This window comes from Zalophus californianus, chromosome 7 (assembly GCF_009762305.2).
Source record: "Zalophus californianus isolate mZalCal1 chromosome 7, mZalCal1.pri.v2, whole genome shotgun sequence".
NCBI lineage: Eukaryota > Metazoa > Chordata > Mammalia > Carnivora > Otariidae > Zalophus > Zalophus californianus.
In genome coordinates this window covers 130,513,119-130,530,782 of record NC_045601.1, presented here as the reverse complement: position 1 = coordinate 130,530,782, position 17,664 = coordinate 130,513,119, and the positions used below count along the sequence as shown (strand labels likewise).

The following is a 17,664-nucleotide window of genomic DNA, read 5'->3' as shown; positions in this document are numbered from 1 at the left end:
CCCATGATGGGCTTCACGCTCAGTGGCGAGTCTGCTTGAAAATTCTCATGCTCTGCCCCTCCCCCCTTTCAAATAAATCTTTAAAAAAAAAAACAACGGGGGGGGGATAAAAATTTAGTACCTTTAGAACTGGTTAAAACTTAGGTGGCTATTAATAGGATGTTATATACAAACCTAATGGTAATTACAGATCAAAAACCTGTGATACACTAAAAATAAATAGAAAGGAATCCAAGCATATCACTAAAGAAAGCCATCAAACCACAAGGGAAGAGAAACAAAGAACTACAAAATATCCATAAAATAAGTAACAAAATGGCAATAAGTACATTATCAATTACTTTGAATATAAATGGACTAAATGTTCCAATAAAAAGACATAAGGTAACTGAATGGATAAAATGAGATCCATTCATATGTTGCCTATAAGAGACTCTCTTCAGACCTAAAGACACATGTAAAATGAAAGTAAAGGGATGGAAAAACATTAAGCAAATGGAACTGAAAACAAAGCTGAGGTAGCAATACTCATTTCAGACAAAATAGACTGTAAAACAGGCTATAACAAGAGACAACACTACTTGATAAAGGGAACAATCCAACAGGAAGATATAACAATTATAAATATTTATGCACCCAACATAGAAGCATCCAAACACATAAAGCAACTATATCAAACATAAAGAAGACAGCAGCTGTCATTCAATAATAGTAGGGGACTTTAACACACCACTAACGGCAATGTATAGATCATTCAGACAGAAAGTCAACAAGGAAATAGCTTTGAATGACACATTGGAACAGATCAACCTAACAGATATTCTATCCTAAAACACGGACTACACCTTTTTAAATGCACATAGAACATTCTCTATAATAGAGCACATGTTAAGCCACAAAACAAGTCTCAACAAATTCAAAAAGGTTGAAATCCTAGTACGCATTTTTTCCCCACCATAATGATATGAAATTAGAAATCAATAAGAAAAAATCTGGAAAGAATACTAATACGTGGAGGTTAAGTAAGTCACTAAATAACAAATGCATCAACTGGGAAATCAAAGGAAATAAAAAAATACGTGGAGACAAACGAAAATAAAAACACAATAGTCCAAAATCTGTGGGATGAAAAAGCTGTCCAAGAGTGAGGATTATAGCAATATAGGCCTACCTTAAAAAACAAGAAAAATCTCAAACTTGCACCTAAAGGAGCTCGTAAAAGAAAAATAAAGTCCAAACCAATAGAAGGAAGGAAATAAATATTAAAGCAGAAATAAATAAGAGATAGAAAAAAACCTCCAATAGAACAAATTAATGAAACCAGGAACTGATTCTTTGAGAAGACCAACAAAATTGATAAACTTTTAGCCCAGACTCATCAAAAAAACAGGGAAAAAAAGAACTAAAAAAATCAGAAATGAAGAAATAACACCACAGAAATACAAAGGATTGGGGCACCTGGGAGGCTCAGTCAGTTAAGCTTCTGCCTTCAGCTCAGGTCATGATATCAGGGTCCTGGGATTGAGCCCTTTGGTGGGCTCCCTGCTCAGTGGGGAGTCTGCTTCTCCCTCTTCCCCTCTCTCCACTCATGCTCTCTCTCTCATGCTAATAAAAATCTTTAAATTAAAATAAAATGAAATAAACAAAATTACTCTTAAGTTAGTCATATAGCCAGAATTTATACATAAATCTTCTAAATAAAAGCCTGTTTTAAAAAAAATACAAAGAATTATAAGAGTATGAAAAATCATATGCCAACAAATTGGATAATGGACAATTTCCTAGAAACCTATAACCTAAAACTGAATCAGGAAGAAATTGAAAATTTGAACAGACTAGTTACTAACAATGAAATTAAATCAGTAAAAAAAAAAAAAAAAAAAAAACTCTCTCAACAAACAAAAATCTGGGACCAGAGAGCTTCATAGGTGAATTCCACCAACACTTAAAGTTCAGATAATATTGATTTTTCTCAAACTAGTCCCAAAAGTAAAAGAGAAATTAAAGATTCTAAATTCATTCTACAAGGCAAGCATTACCCTGGTACCAAAAACACCCACACACACAAAAAAAGAAAGAAAAAGAGAGAACTGCACCCTATGCTTTACAAGATTATTTTTAAAGTCAAGTGACAAAGCAGTTAAGTTTGAATGAAACAAGGTCAAAGACCTATCAGTATTTTGAATAAAATTCTAAAAGGCCAAGCCATCTTATCAAATAAGAGCCTAAAAGAGAAAGTGGATAGGAAAAATGGCAGAATCAGAATTCAAAAAGGCAAGTTGAAGAAAAAGCAGAGATGTTAATATAAATATCTTATACAATTTTAGTTTGCATAGATAGAATAGCAGAAACTAAAAGCCAAAAAATTAATAGCCAATTGCTTTAACCAGACCATGCTTAGGATATAGGGTTCAGTAATGAGGACCATACTTCAAAAGCAATAGTTATCAAATCAAGTGCAATGATGATGATGCCTAAAACATCTAGATACTGTGTCATTTGAGTTTCTATCTCTAATCCAGATCTCTCCCTTAAGCCCCCAACCATGGCTAACATATCCTGGCACCCACATTCAACACTTACAGATCATCTTCCTGAAACCTGAACTTTCCTGTGTTCCCCAATTATTCAGTTAGCCAAGCTAAATTACCTCAGGGGTTTACGTAGTCTCCACCTCCTCCTTTACTCTACAATATCCACTCTACCTTGCAGTGAATCCATCCTTCCTCCAGAAACTCCTGAATAGAATTACCAGTATCTCTTGCCTGGATAACTTCTAGAGTCATGAATCAGCTTTCCTGCCTTTTGCTCTATCTGCCAACCCTTCCAACATACTGCCTATATTAGGAATTTTAAGCTACAGTTTTTCTAAACTGTAAGTCATGACCCATGAGTAAAATAAGGTTAGTGAGCAACTTTTAATGGAATAGTTTAGATCTTACAATAGAACTTAAAGAAATTATTGTACATAGTAATAGATTACTGTGAAACTTGTTTCAAAAACATATTCATGGGTATATCTGAGAATGTGCACTGAGTCACAATTTAAATGTATTTCTTAGGGTCTCACTACAACAACTGGAGAAGCATTAGCTCTCGTTGATGAGTAATCTCAAATTATAAGACAACTACTCAATGCTTAATGTTCTTCAAAGCTCTCCATTATCCTTCAGATAAATTACAAATTCCTTAGTGCTCTGCACAGGGGTTTCATGACCCGGCCTCTGCCCACCTCCCAGGGTTCAATTCTTACCACTCCCCAGTCTGAATTCTGTGGCCCAGAGAACCAGCTTCCTCCCAGTTCCCTGACGGGGCTTGGCGCACTCACACTTTTTTGACTGCACACGCCTTTCTCCCTTCCTGGGACGTCCTCTTCTCCCCCCCTTTATTGTACCTGAGTAACATCCATCAAAGAGTCCTCTCAGATGTCATCTTCTCCACATGCTTGTTGACTCTCTCAATTTGCTGTTGCTCTGAGCACATCTACATAATATATTTACTTCCCTGCAATTACGGCCGTGTCTGCTTAACTACAGATCTGCAAGGTCCTTAACAAAAGTGTCGTGTCTTGGGTGTCTATATTCCTAGCACGGATCTCAAACAGGTGGCCCTAAATATTTCCAGAAAAAAATAATTCAGAACATCAATGGGACTAATAAATCCTACTCTTACATGTCAGTGGACTAACCACTTATTAAATAATTCTACCAGAAAATTTTTTTTATAAGTAATCATTAGAAATGTGTAATGTTGAAACAGAATATCGCAGATGGTTGGTTCCGAGGTAGGAAGCAGGGAGCCCTGATTCCACGGGCAGATATCAGAGGATAAACAGCAGCGGGAGGGAGCCTGGCCGTGGGGATCCTACACCGCTGGTGAGCGACAGCCTCACGCAGCCTGGGGACCGGGCACAGACTCACAGACCGGTAGCAGCGGGGAAAGGATTTTAGGGCAGCCCCTGGGGCAGAAACCCAGAGCGGTGGGGTCACGCGTGCAAACTGGGAGCAGCTGGCGGTTTTAGAAGCACAAAGGGCAGAGACGTGCTCCGACCTGGAGGCAGGACTGGGGGCGCTGCAGAGGGGTGCACAACCCAGGCCGCTGCAGTTTATAGCAGCACGGACAGAGACGGAGAGACTGTGGCCTGGAGAACTCACTGAAGAACAGACTGCAATCTCTCTGCTCTGAGGCAGAGGGTTGGAAATGGTCTCCTCTGCTCTGACTCTCGAAGAGATGCAGAAAGCCGCCAGGGAAAGCTGCCAGAGAACAAAAGCCCCCAAAACTGGTTCCCACTGAGCCCATCCCCTGCCACAGAGGGGTAGGGCAACTCTGCCCAAACACCGTTGCCTGAGTAACGGCGCAGCAGGCCCCTCCCCCCTAAGACAGGCTGGGAGAACAAGAGGCCAGCAACCCTAAGGTCCCTGGAAAACAGGTGCATCTTGCTTGGGCTGTGGTCAATAATTTGGAATCTATACATTCCCTCAACCACCCTCAACAGAATGACTAGAAGAACCCCCAAAATAGCGAAGACTGAGATTATGACCTATGCCACAGATTTACCAATGGATTCAGATATATAACCAAGATGTCGGAGATGGAATTCAGGCTAACAATTGTGAGGACAATAGCTAGAATGGAGAAATCAATTAATGGCAACATAGAGTCTCTAAGGGCAGAAATGAAAGCTGAATTGGCAGAACTTAAAAATGCTATCAATGAGATCCAATCTAATCTAGATAATCTAACAGCTAGGGTAAGTGAGGCAGGAGAACAAATCAGTGACCTGGAAGATAATTTAATAGATAAAAAGGGAAAAGAGGAGGCCAGGGAAAAACAACTCAGAATCCAAGAAAATAGAATCAGAGAAATAAGTGACACCATGAAGCATTCCAATGTCAGAATTATTGGAATCCCAAAGGGAGTGGGGAGAGAGAGAGAGAGAGAGAGAGGACTAGAAGATATATTTGAGCAAATCATAGCTGAGAACTTCCCTAATCTGAGGAATGAAACAAACATTTGTGTCCTAGAGGCAGAGAGGACCCCTCCCAAGATCAAGGAAAACAGGCCAACAACCCCGGCATGAAATAGTAAAACTCTCAAATCTTAGAACCAAGGAAACCATCTTAAGGGCAGTTAGGGGGAAGAGATTCCTTACGTACAGAAGGAGGAACAACAGAATAACGTCAGACTTATGCACAGAGACCTGGCAAGCCAGAAAGGCCTGGCAAGACATATTCAGGGTACTAAAGAAGAACATGCAGCCAAGAATACTTTATATGGCAAGGCTGTCATTTAGAAAGGATGGAGAGATGCAGAGCTTCCAAGACCCACAGAAATGGAAAGAATATGTTACCACTAAGCCGGCCCTGCAAGAAATATTAAGGGGGGGTTCTATAAAAGGAGAAAGACCCCAAGAGTGATATACAACAGAAATTTACAGGGACAATCTATAAAAACATCTTCACAGGACGATTCCATTTACAATAGCACCAAAAACCATAAGATACCTCGGAATAAACCTAACCAAAGAGGTAAAGGATTTATACTCTAGAACTACAGAACACTCATGAAAGAAATTGAAGACGACACAAAAAGATGGAAAAATATTCCATGCTCATGGATCGGAAGAATAAACATTGTTAAAATGTCTATGCTACCCAGAGCAATCTATACCTTCAATGCCATCCCAATCAAAATTCCAGTGACATTTTTCAAAGTGCTGGAACAAACAATCCTAACATTTGTATGGAATCAGAAAAGACCCCGAATCACCAAAGAAATGTTGAAAAAGAAAAACAAAGCTGGGGGCACCACGTTGCCAGATTTCAAGCTATATTACAAAGCTGTGATCACCAAGACAGCATGGTACTGGCACAAAAACAGACATATAGACAAATGGAACAGAACAGAGAACCCAGATATGGAACCTCAACACTATGGTCAAATAATCTTCGACAAAGCCGGAAAAAGCATGCAATGGAATAAAGACAGTCTCTTCAGTAAATGGTGCTGGGAAAATTGAACAGCCACATGCAGAAGAATGAAACTCGACCATTCTCTATCACCATACACCATACAAAGATAAACTCAAAATGGATGAAAGACCTCAATGTGAGACAGGAATCCATCAAAATCCTAGAGGACATAGGCAGTAACCTCTTTGACATTGGCCACAGCAACTTCTTTCAAGATACATCTCCAAAAGCTAGTGAAACAAAAGCAAAAATGAACTTTTGGGACTTCATCAAGATAAAAAACTTCTGCACAGCAAAGGAAACCGTCAACAAAACAAAGAGGCAACCCACAGAATGGGAGAAGGTATTTGCATATGATACTACAGATAAAGGGCTGGTATCCAAGATCTATAAAGAACTTCTCAAACTCAACACCCAAAAAACAAATAATCAAGTCAAAACATGGGCAGAAGACATGAAAAGACACTTCTCTGACGACATACAAATGGCTAACAGACACATGAAAAAATGTTCATCATCATTAGCCATCAGGGAAATTCAAATCAAAACCACATTGAGATGCCACCTTACACCAGTTAGAATGGCAAAAATGGACAGGGAAAGAAACAAATGTTGGAGAGGTTTTGGAGAAAGGGGAACCCTCTTCCACTGTTGGTGGGAATACAAGTTGGTGCAGCCACTTTGGAAAACAGTGTAGAGGTTCCTCAAAAATTTAAAAATAGAGCTACCCTATGACCCAGCAAGTGCACTCCTGGGTATTTACCCCAAAGACACAGATGTAGAGAAAAGAAGGGCCATATGCACCCCAATGTTCATAGCAGCAATGTCCGCAGGAACCAAACTGTGGAAAGAGCCGAGATGCCCTTCAACAGATGAGTGGATAAAGAAGATGTGGTCCATATACACAATGGAATATTACTCAGCCATCAGAAAGGATGAATACCCAACTTTTACATCAACACGGATGGCACTGGAGATGATGCTAAGTGAAATAAGTCAAGCAGAGAAAGTCAATTATCATATGGTTTCACTTATTTGTGGAACATAAGGAACAGCAGGGAGGACATTAGGAGAAGGAAGGGAAACATGAAGGGGAGTAAGTCGGAGGGGGAGACGAACCATGAGAGACTATGGACTCCGAGAAACAAACAGGGTTCTAGAGGGGAGGGGGGTGGGGGGATGGGTTAGCCCGGTGATGGGTTAGCCCGGTGATGGGTACTAAGGAGGGCACGTCCTGCATGGAGCACTGGGTGTTATACGAAAACAATGAATTGTGGATCACTACATCAAAAACTAATGATGTACTGTATGGTGACTAACATAATAAAATTTATTAAAAAAAAAATGTGTAATGTTAAAAGAAACATTTTAAACCCCATTATGAGTGAGCTTCCGCTGCCCCCTGCCCCTTGCTCATACTGCTTGTTCCCTTTATTCACAATTCACTTTGCCATATGTAGTATGGAAATTTGATTTGGATTTGATTTACCTGTCTGCCTGAAGCAACTACAAAACCAGATAGAACATATGTTTTCCAGATGTCATACATCAAGCAACACAAAATAGTGACTGTTAAGAAAGAGTAAACAGGTGAAGGGAGTGCTACACTTGCTTCAGCACACTGCTGGGAGAGACTCCCCGGGCTGCAGCGCAGGGAGAAGAAACAGGCGAAGCTCAACAATCTCCCTAAATAGGGGAGAGAGTCAAATGTGGTTAAGAGTTTGCAAGAAAGAAAACCAGAGAGAGGAGAGCTACAGAGGGTGTGTGTTCTCAAGATCTGCAAAGGATTCTTCAAGTCTTGAGTGGAATATCTTGATAGTGAATTTTATTTGTCAGGTTGACTGGAGCCAGGAGGAGCCCAGATTAAATATTTCTAGGTACGTCCATGAGGATGATTCTGGAGGAAACTGGCAATTGAATCAGTGGATTCAGATTGCTCTCCCTGACATGGGTGAGCATTATCCAATTCACTGAAGACCTGAATGGAAAAGTGAAAGAGAAAACATTACCCCTTCTGCTGCCTCCCTGTCTGCTTAAGCTGGGACATTGGTCTTCTCATGCCTTTGGACTGGGATCTACACCATTTACACGGTTCTCAGGCCTCCTTTGGACTCTTGTACTTGGAATTACACCACTGACTTTCCTGGGTCTCCAGCTTGCAGATGGCAGATGTGGGACTTCTCAACTTTCATAATCATGTGAGCCAATTCCTCATAATAAATTTCCTTCCTATACATTTATCATATTCGTTCTGTTTTCCTGGAGAACCCTAATACAAGTACCAATCATGCATATAAAACCACCTGCAGCTGGGAAAAGAACTGTTTTAAGGAGAGAGAGATAATCCCCAGAACTCAAAGGACTGGGAACAGTTTGTGTTTTTATTGGTCATGGAGAAACCTTTTAATTCATGGGGCATTAGGTACAGTATTCACAAGAATATTGAATCAGTGGTAGGGGAAAATCATCCCTAAATTACAGGTTGCATTACTCTCACCTAACAAGGCTTAAAAGCAAACCTCAAAAGGATCACTTGGCCTTAAAATAACTAAGCCATATCCTAAAGTACAAGGAATTTACTGGAATACACAAATATCCAATTACCAACCAGGTAGAAACTCATGAATTCTATCATCAAAAATTATGAGGCATGCAAAAAAGCAGAAAAACAATGCATCATGAGAAGGAAAATCAATTGACTGGAATCAACTTAATGTCACAAGAGATATTAGCAGACAAGTATGTTAAAAACAGTTATAACAACTATATTCCATAAGGTGAAGAAGGTTGAGGGTAGCCTGAAGATGTTAAGTAGTGACATTAAAGATAAAAACCTCAAAGAACTTCTAGAGATGAAAACCAATGTCTGAGATGACAAGTATACTGAAAGGGATTAAGAACAGTTCGGTACTATAGAAGATTAGTAAACTTGGAAATATGGCAATAAAAACTATCTAAAATGAAACAGGAAAAAAAAAGCCTAACATATGTATATTGGAGAACTTAAAGGAGAGGAAAAAGAAAGGCTAAATCTTTAAAGAAATAATGACTGAATTTTTTATTTTAAAAAAATGTTTTATTTGTTTATGTGTCAGAGAGCGCACGCACACACAAGCAGGGGGAGCAGCAGAGGGAGAGGGAGAAGCAGGCTCCCTGCTGAGCAGGAAGCCTGATTTGGGGGGCGGGACAGCGCAGCTATCCCAGGACCCTGGGATCATGACCTGAGCCAAAGGTAGATGCTTAACCGCCTGAGCCACCCAGGCGCCCCTGAATTTTCTACATTTAATAAAAATCTATAAACCAACATATCCAAGAAGCTTAACAACCCCAAAGCTCAAGAAACATGGAAAAGAAAAAAGAAAAACCTACACCAAATCATGTCATAAATTGTTGAAAATTATTAATAGAGAGAAAACCTGAAAAGCACTCCAGAGGGAAAAAAAGCCACCTTACATATAAGGGAACAAATATAAGAAATAACAGACTTCTCATCAGAAACAATCAAGTGATGGTGTAACTAACAGGCCACAAGAACTTGATGAGGCTGTTCTCAGGCGTTTCATCAAACAGGTATATGTGTCTTTCCCAAATGAGGAGACACAACTACTTTAACTTAAAAATCTATTATGTAAACAAGGAAGCCCATTGACCCAAAAAGAACTAGCACAATTTGCTAGAATGACCGATGGATATTCAGGAAGTGATCTAACAGCTTTGGCAAAAGATGCAGCACTGAGTTCTATCCGAGAACTGAAACCAGAACAAGTAAAGAATATGTCTGCCAGTGAGATGACAAATATTCGATGATCTGACTTCACTGAATCCTTGAAAAAGATAAAATGCAGCATGAGCCCTCAAACCTTAGAAGCGTACATACGTTGGAACAAGGACTTTGGCGATACCACTGTTTAAGATCTTTGTAAGCCTGCAGAACATTTTGCTTTCGAAGAGAGAAGCACACCATCTTCACTGAATAGTTATCAGCTACAGAAATTGAGCCCAAGTTTACAGGACTTTTCAGAGTCTTAGAATTACTTGTGCACCCCAGCAGATGCACCATAAAACAAAATTTAAATAAAATATACAATGCAAATGGGCAAAAAAAAAAAAACAATCAAGTGAGAAGACAATGAAGAAAGATCTTTAAATTACTGAAATAGAAAACTGTTAGGCTAGAAATTCTATACCCAGTATCAAACACGTAATAGTTATAAGAATTAATCACCAAGAGACCTGCACAAGAATATTAAAGTCTTTCAAGCAAAGGAAAATGATAACAGATGAAAATTTCTATCTGTACAAAGGAATGAAGAACAGTAGAAATGGTAAATGTGAAAAACAAAGTAAATTTTCTTATTTTCTAAGTGTTTTAAAATTATAATTTTAAACAGCAATAATAAAATTAGAGATTTATAACATATGTAAAAGTAAATTATATTATAAAAGTAGCAAAAACCTGGAGTTGTGCTTTTTTAAAGATTTTATTTATTTGACAGAGAGAGAGACAGCAAGAGAGGGAACACAAGCAGGGGGAGTGGGTGAGGGAGAAGCAGGCTTCCCAGCGAGCAGGGAGCCCGATGCGGGGCTCAATCCCAGGACCCTGGGATCATGACCTGAACCGAAGGCAGATGCTTAACCTACTGAGCCACCCAGGCGCCCCTGGAGTTGTGTTTAAGGGCTTATGTGTAAAGCAATATAATGTTATCTGAAGGCTAAGAGTGTTAAGTTGAACATATACATAATATGTGTGTGTGTATATATATAGCACACACACTATATATATATATATATCACACACACTATAACACACACAACACTCACACACACACATATATATATAAGGTAACCACAAAAACAAAGTTATACCAAATAAACTGACAAAGGAGATAAAATGCCCATAAGAATATATTCCATTTACCCAAAACACATCAGAAAAAGGAAAAGGGGAAAAAACAGACACGACAAATAGAAAACAAATAAGATAATATGATAGACATAAACACAATCATATCATATAAAATATAAATGGTCTAAATATCCAAGACCAGAGACTATCATATTGAGGTAAATAGCAAAGCAAAAGCAAATGCTGCCTATAATAAGCCCACCTTAAACGTATAGACCCAAAAAGGTTAAAAGTAAAATAACGGGGAAAGATGTGCCATACTTTAAGAAAAAGAAAGCAGTAGTGGCCATATTAACATCATACAAAATAGCTTGCAGAACAAAGAATATTGCTAGAGATAATTCTGACATATTTGGTCAACTAATATTTGACAAGGGCGCCAGGAACGCTTGATGGGGAAATAGTCTCTTCAATAAGAGATGCGGGGAAACTGGATAACCACATGCAAAAGAATTAAATGGGAATCCTCTTACAATACTATTAATTCAAATGGATTAAAGACTTAAACATAAGACTTGAGACCATAAATCTCCTAGGGGAAAAAAAAAAAGCACAGGGACAAACCTTCTTGACATTGGTCTTGGCAAAAATGTTTTGTATGTAACACCAAAGGAAAAGGAACAAAAACAAAAATTGAAAAAACTGAGACTACATCAAACTAAAAGGGCTTCTGCACAGCAAAAGAAGCAATTAACAAGATAAAAATGCAACTTACAGAAAGGGCGGAAGTATTTGCAAATCATACCTTGGTAAGGGGTTAATAACCAAAATTTAAAAAGAACTACAACTCGACAGCAAAAAACCAAGCAACCGGATTTAAATATATGCAGGGAATCTGAAATTTTTTCCAGAGAAGATAATCACATAGCTAATATATACATGCAAAGGTGCTCAGCATCACTAATCAGGGAGATAAAAATCAAAACCACAATGAGGTATTACTTCATACCTGTTAGAATTCCTATAAAAAAAGAGAGTACAAGTGTTGGTGAGGATGTGGAAAGAAAGAAAACCCTAGTGCACTATTAGTAGAAATGTAAATTGTACACCCACCATGGAAAGTTAAACAGCTAGTATGGCGGTCCCTCAAAAATCCTAAAATAGCAATGAATCAGCAATTCCACTTCTGGGTATATATCCAAAGGGAACTAAATCACTGTTGAAGAGATATCTGCATCCTCATGTTTATCATAGTGTTATTTACAATAGCCAAGATATGGAAACAACTTATCTATTGATAAATGGATAAAGATGTGGTATACTAATCCTAAAAATGCAAATCTTGCAATGTGCAATGATAGATGGACTTTGAGGACATTGTGCTAACTGAAATAAGTCAGAGAACACAAATACTATTTAATTCTACTTATATATGGAATTTAAAAGGCTCATCCTAAAACTACAACACAAATGCCCATTGAAAAATGAATGTATGGGGCACCTGGGTGGCTCAGTCGTTAAGCGTCTGCCTTCAGCTCAGGTCATGATCCCAGGGTCCTGGGATCAAGCCCTGCATCAGGCTCCCTGCTTGGCAGGAAGCCTGTTTCTCCCTCTCCCACTCCCCCTGCTTGTGTTCCCTCTCTCGCTGTGTCTCTGTCAAATAAATAATCTTAAGAAAAATGAACGTATAAGGAAAATGTGGTATATATGGACGTTAGAGTATTAACCATAAAAAAAACTTGCCATTTGCAACAACATGGATGGACCTAGAGGGTACAATAAGTGAAATAACTCAAAGAAACATAAATACCATATGATTTCACTCATATGTTGAACTTAAACAGAAAAGGAAATAAAAACCAGACACTGAAATATAAAGAACTAGTGGTTGGCAGAAGGGAGGTAGGTGGGGAAATGGGTGAAACAGATAAAGACCGTTAACAGAACACTTATCTTGATGAGCACTAAGAAATGTATAGAATTGTTGAATCATATTTTATTCCTGAACCTAATATGACATTGTATAGTATAATTGAATAAAAAAAAAAAAAAAACCCAGGGGCGCCTGGGTGGCTCAGTTGGTTAAGCGACTGCCTTCGGCTCAGGTCATGATCCTGGAGTCCTGGGATCGAGTCCCGCATTGGGCTCCCTGCTCGGCAAGGAGCCTGCTTCTCCCTCTAACCCTCCCCCCTCTCATGTACTCTTTCTCTCTCTCTCATTCTCAGTCTCTCAAAATAAATAAATAAACCTTAAAAAAAAAAAAAAAAACTCACAGGAAAAAAATATCAGTTTTGTGGTTACCAGAGGTTTAAGTTGGGAGGGTAAGGGTGGTCGAAAGTGGTTAAAAGTTTCAAACTTCTAATTATAAGATAAATAAATACTGGGGATGTAATGTACATATGGTATATCTGAAAGTTGCCAAGAGTAGATCCTAAAAGTTCTCCTTGCAAGGGAAAAAAAAATCATAATTTCATGAGGAGCTTCGTGTTAATTGGAATTACTATGGTAATCATTTTGCAATATATGTATGTCAAGTCATTATGCTGTATACCTAAAACTTTTATAGATTTGTATGGTAATTATACCTCAAAACAGAAAAAAAATCTAACGTGGCTCCTCATGAATGTCGAGCAATGAGAAGGTCAAAGTAATATGTTCACTTATGTGGTATAACAGGTGGCATGTCCACAACTGTTTCTGGGGATGTACTGTAGGAGTAAGAAAAAGCTGTTTATTGCTTATATTTTATTGGAAATTTAGTATTTAAAATGTGCATAGCAATAAAATACTATCAGATGGATATGAGAAGTATTAAGTTGGTTTAGCAAGGTTGTAAGATATATGACCAACATACACAAATCAACTCCATGTCTGTAAGAAACCAGAAATGGAAATTTTTAAAGATTATAATATGAAATACTTTTGTATATATTTTGCTAAATTTATCCAAGTTATATATTTAAAACTATAAAATATTACTGAGAGAAATCGAAGTCCTACATAAATGAAGAGATACACCGTTTGAGACCATGAAAACAGTTACATCAATTCTTCTCCAAATGACCTATAAATTTAATACAATCTCAGTCAAAACCTGGAAGACTTTTTATAAAGTTGATTCTAAAATTGATATGGAGATGCAAAGGACTTAGTAAAAAAAAAAAAAAAAACTTAAAAGAGTTGAAGACCAACACTACCTCAATTCAAAATGAGATACAGTAGCTTTACCACTGTAAAGCTACAGTAATTCAGGTAATATATGAAGTCAGATAAGTAGATCAATGTAACAGAATACAGACATTACTTATTTTATTGCCCTTCATAGATACTATGGGCTTTTCTTTTGTTTTTGCAAATTAAAGGTTTATAGCAAACCTATATTGAGCAAGTCTATTGCCACCATTTTTCCAACAGCATTTGCTCTCTTTTAGGTCTTTGTGCAACATTTTGGTAATTCTTGTAATATTTCAAACTTTTTCATTTTATTTGTTATTGGTGGTCTGTGAGCTTTGATGTTACTATCGTAATTGTTTTGAGGCACCACCAAATATTCCCCATCTGTTCTGCCATCTCTTTCTTCAGGCCTCCCTATTCTGAGACACAACAATATTGAAATTTGGCCAATAACCCTATAATGGCCCCTAAGTGTTCAAGTGAAAGAAAGAGTTGCAGGTGTCCCACTTTAAATCAAAAGCTAGAAATGACTAAACTTAGTGAGGGACACCTGTTGAAAGTTGAGACAGGCTCAGCGCTAGGTCTCTTGCATCAGTTAGCCAAATTGTGAATATAAAGGAAAACTTCTGGAAGGAAATTAAAAGTGGTATTCCAGTGAACACACAAATGACAAAAAAAAGCAAAAGTCCTATTGCATACATGGAGAAAATTTTAGTGGTTTAGTTAGAAGATCAAACCAGCCACAACATTCCTTTAAGCCATGATGGCTTAGAGAGCTGAGAAAGCGTCAAGAGAAAAGGTAGAATCTACCAGAAGTTGGTTCATGAGATTTAAGGGCGGGGCGGGGGGGGGGGGAACATCTCCATAATATAAAAGTGTAAGGTAAAGCAGCGGGTTCTGATGTAGAAGATGCAGTAAATTATCTAGAAGATGTAGCTAAAATAGTTACTGAAGGTGGCTACGCTAAACAGGTTTTCAATGTAGACACAGCCTTCATTTGGAAGAAGATGCCATCTAGGACTTTTAAAGCTAGAGGGGAAAACTCAATTCCTGGCTTCAAAAGACAGGCTGAGTCTCTTGTTAGGGAATAATACAGCTGCTGATTTTAACTTAAAGGCAATGTTCATTTAGCACTCCAAAATCCCAGAGCCCTTAAGAATTTTTAGATCTACTCTGCTTATGCTCTATAAATGGAACAAAGCCTGGATGACAGCACATCTGTTTATAACATGGTTTACTGAATATTTTAAGCCCACTGTTGAGACTTGCTGCTCAGAAGAAAAGATTCCTTTCAAAATATTACTGCCCGCTGACTGTATACCTGGTCACCCAAGAGCTCTGGTGGAGATGAGCAACAAGATAAATGTCTTTTCAGGCCTGCTAACAATGTCATTCTTCAACCCATAGATCAAAGAGTCATTTCAATTTTAGTCTTATTTAAGAATGTATTTCCTAAGGCTATGGCTGCCATGGATATTGATTCCTCTGATGTATCTGGGAAAAGTCAATTGAAAACCTTCTAGCAAGGATTCACCATTCTAGATGCCAGTAATACCATTCATGATTCATGGGAAGAGGTTAAAATATCAACATTAACAGAAGTTTGGAAGAAGTTGATTCCAATCCTCATGGATGACTTTGAAGAGCTCAAGATTCTAGTGGGAAAAGTAACTGCAGATGTGATGGATATAGCAAGAGAATGAGAAGTGGAGCTTGAAGATGGGACTCAGCTGCTGGAATCTCATATTAAAACTTGAACAGATGAGGTGTTGCTTCTTATGAATGAGCAAAGAAAGTGGTTTCTTTAGATGGAATCTATTCATGGTGAAGAGGTTTATGAAGATCCTTGAGATATCAACAAAGGATTTAGATTATATAAGCTTAGTTAATAAAGCAGGATTTGGAAGGATTGACTCCAACTTTGAGAGAAGTTTTACTGTGAGTAAACTGCTATTAAAGAGCATCTCATGCTACAGAGAAATTGTTCATGAAAGGAAGTGTTAATGTGGCAAACTTCATTGTTGCCCTATCTGAATAAATTGCCAGTCACCCCACCTTCAGGAACCACCACTCTGCCTGGCATCAACATGGAGGCAAGAGCCACTATCAGCAAAAAGATTGATTCACTTAAAGCTCAGATAGCATTTTTAAGCAATAAAATACTTAAAGTATATACAGTGTGTGTCTGTATGATGCTATTGCATACTTAATAGACTACAGTATAATGTAATCCTAACCTTTGTATGCACTGGGAAGCCAAGTCATTTGACTTGCTTTATTGCAATATTCCCCTTATTGTAGTGATCTGGAACTGAATTTGCAGTATCTCAAAGTCATCCCTGTATGCAGTCCAGAAATAGAGCTACACGTACATGGTCAAATGATTTCTTCAAAGTTTCCAGGAAAACTCAATGGGGGAAAAATAATTGTTTCAATAAATGATCTGGAATAATTGGACAGCCATGTGAAAGAAAAGAAAGGAGAGAAAGAAGGGGGGGAAAAACCCTTTTTTCACACAATATAAAAATACAAAATGATTCACAACTGAAATAAGATCTAGAACTATAGAACTCCTAGAAGAAAATGTAGGGGAAAAAAGAAAATGTGGGAACTGATCATGAGTTTGCCTAAGTTTTCTTAAGCACATCACCAAAAAAAAAGCCTAAGGTATAAAAGAAAAAAAAATCAATTGAGCTTAATAAAAACTAAGAAATTTTGCTCTTTAAAGACATATTATAGTTAAGCCAACACTTTCTAGGGATATGTCCTTAAGTTCTGTTGCCTTCATTTCCTCCTTTAGCAAATGGAGGTAAAAATAATACATTCCTTAGGAATATGGTGAAGACTGAGTAATATATGGAATTGGATGCATTTAGTAAAGGTTATTAGGTATCTAACAATAAGCTGTATTAGCTATGTACAGCAGGCCTTCAATAATTATGCATGAAAGATAAAAAAAAAGACAAAAATAAAAAGGTAAGCCACAGGGAGAAAATGTAAAACATATCTAATAAAGGACTTCTATGTATATAGAATATATAAAGAACACTTTTAACTCAAAGCAAATAATGTATTTTTAATAGTGAAAGATTTGAAGATATATTACCTGAGAGAAAGATGGAAAATACATGAAAAGATGCTCAACACCATTAGTCATTACAGAAATGCAAATCAAAACCACAATGAAATATCACATTTCCACTGGAATGGCTAAGATTAAAAAGACTAACATTACCAAGTATTAACAAGAATGTGAGGAACTAGAACTCTCGAAGACTTGGTGGGAATGTTCAATGGTTTAACCACTTTAGAAAACATTTTGGCAGGGGTTGTTTTTTGGTTTTTTAGAAGTTAAACATACACCAGCAATGATCCAGTCATTCCACTCCTATGTATTTACTCAAGAGAAAATACACATCCATACAAAGGCTTAAATATGATCCCAAATGCTTTACTTAAAAAAAAAAACAAAAAAAAAAACTGGGACCTCAAATGACCATCAATGGGTGAATGGATCAACCAACTGTGGTATATCCATGAAGGAACTATTACTTGTCAATATAGAAGAATGAACTATTGATACACATAATATGGATAAACCTCAAAATAATTATGCTGAATGAAAGAAGCTGGTAGACCAAAAAAAAGTACATGCTCTTTGATTCCATTTAT

At 37.6% G+C, this 17,664-nt stretch overlaps 1 protein-coding gene across 1 annotated transcript in view; it reads right to left on the bottom strand.

Annotated features, from left to right (window-relative positions):
• SYCP2L (synaptonemal complex protein 2 like) overlaps positions 1 to 17,664 on the bottom strand; it is a 112,661-nt gene that overhangs the window by 58,572 nt on the left and 36,425 nt on the right. The gene's annotated exons all lie outside the window — the stretch shown is intronic.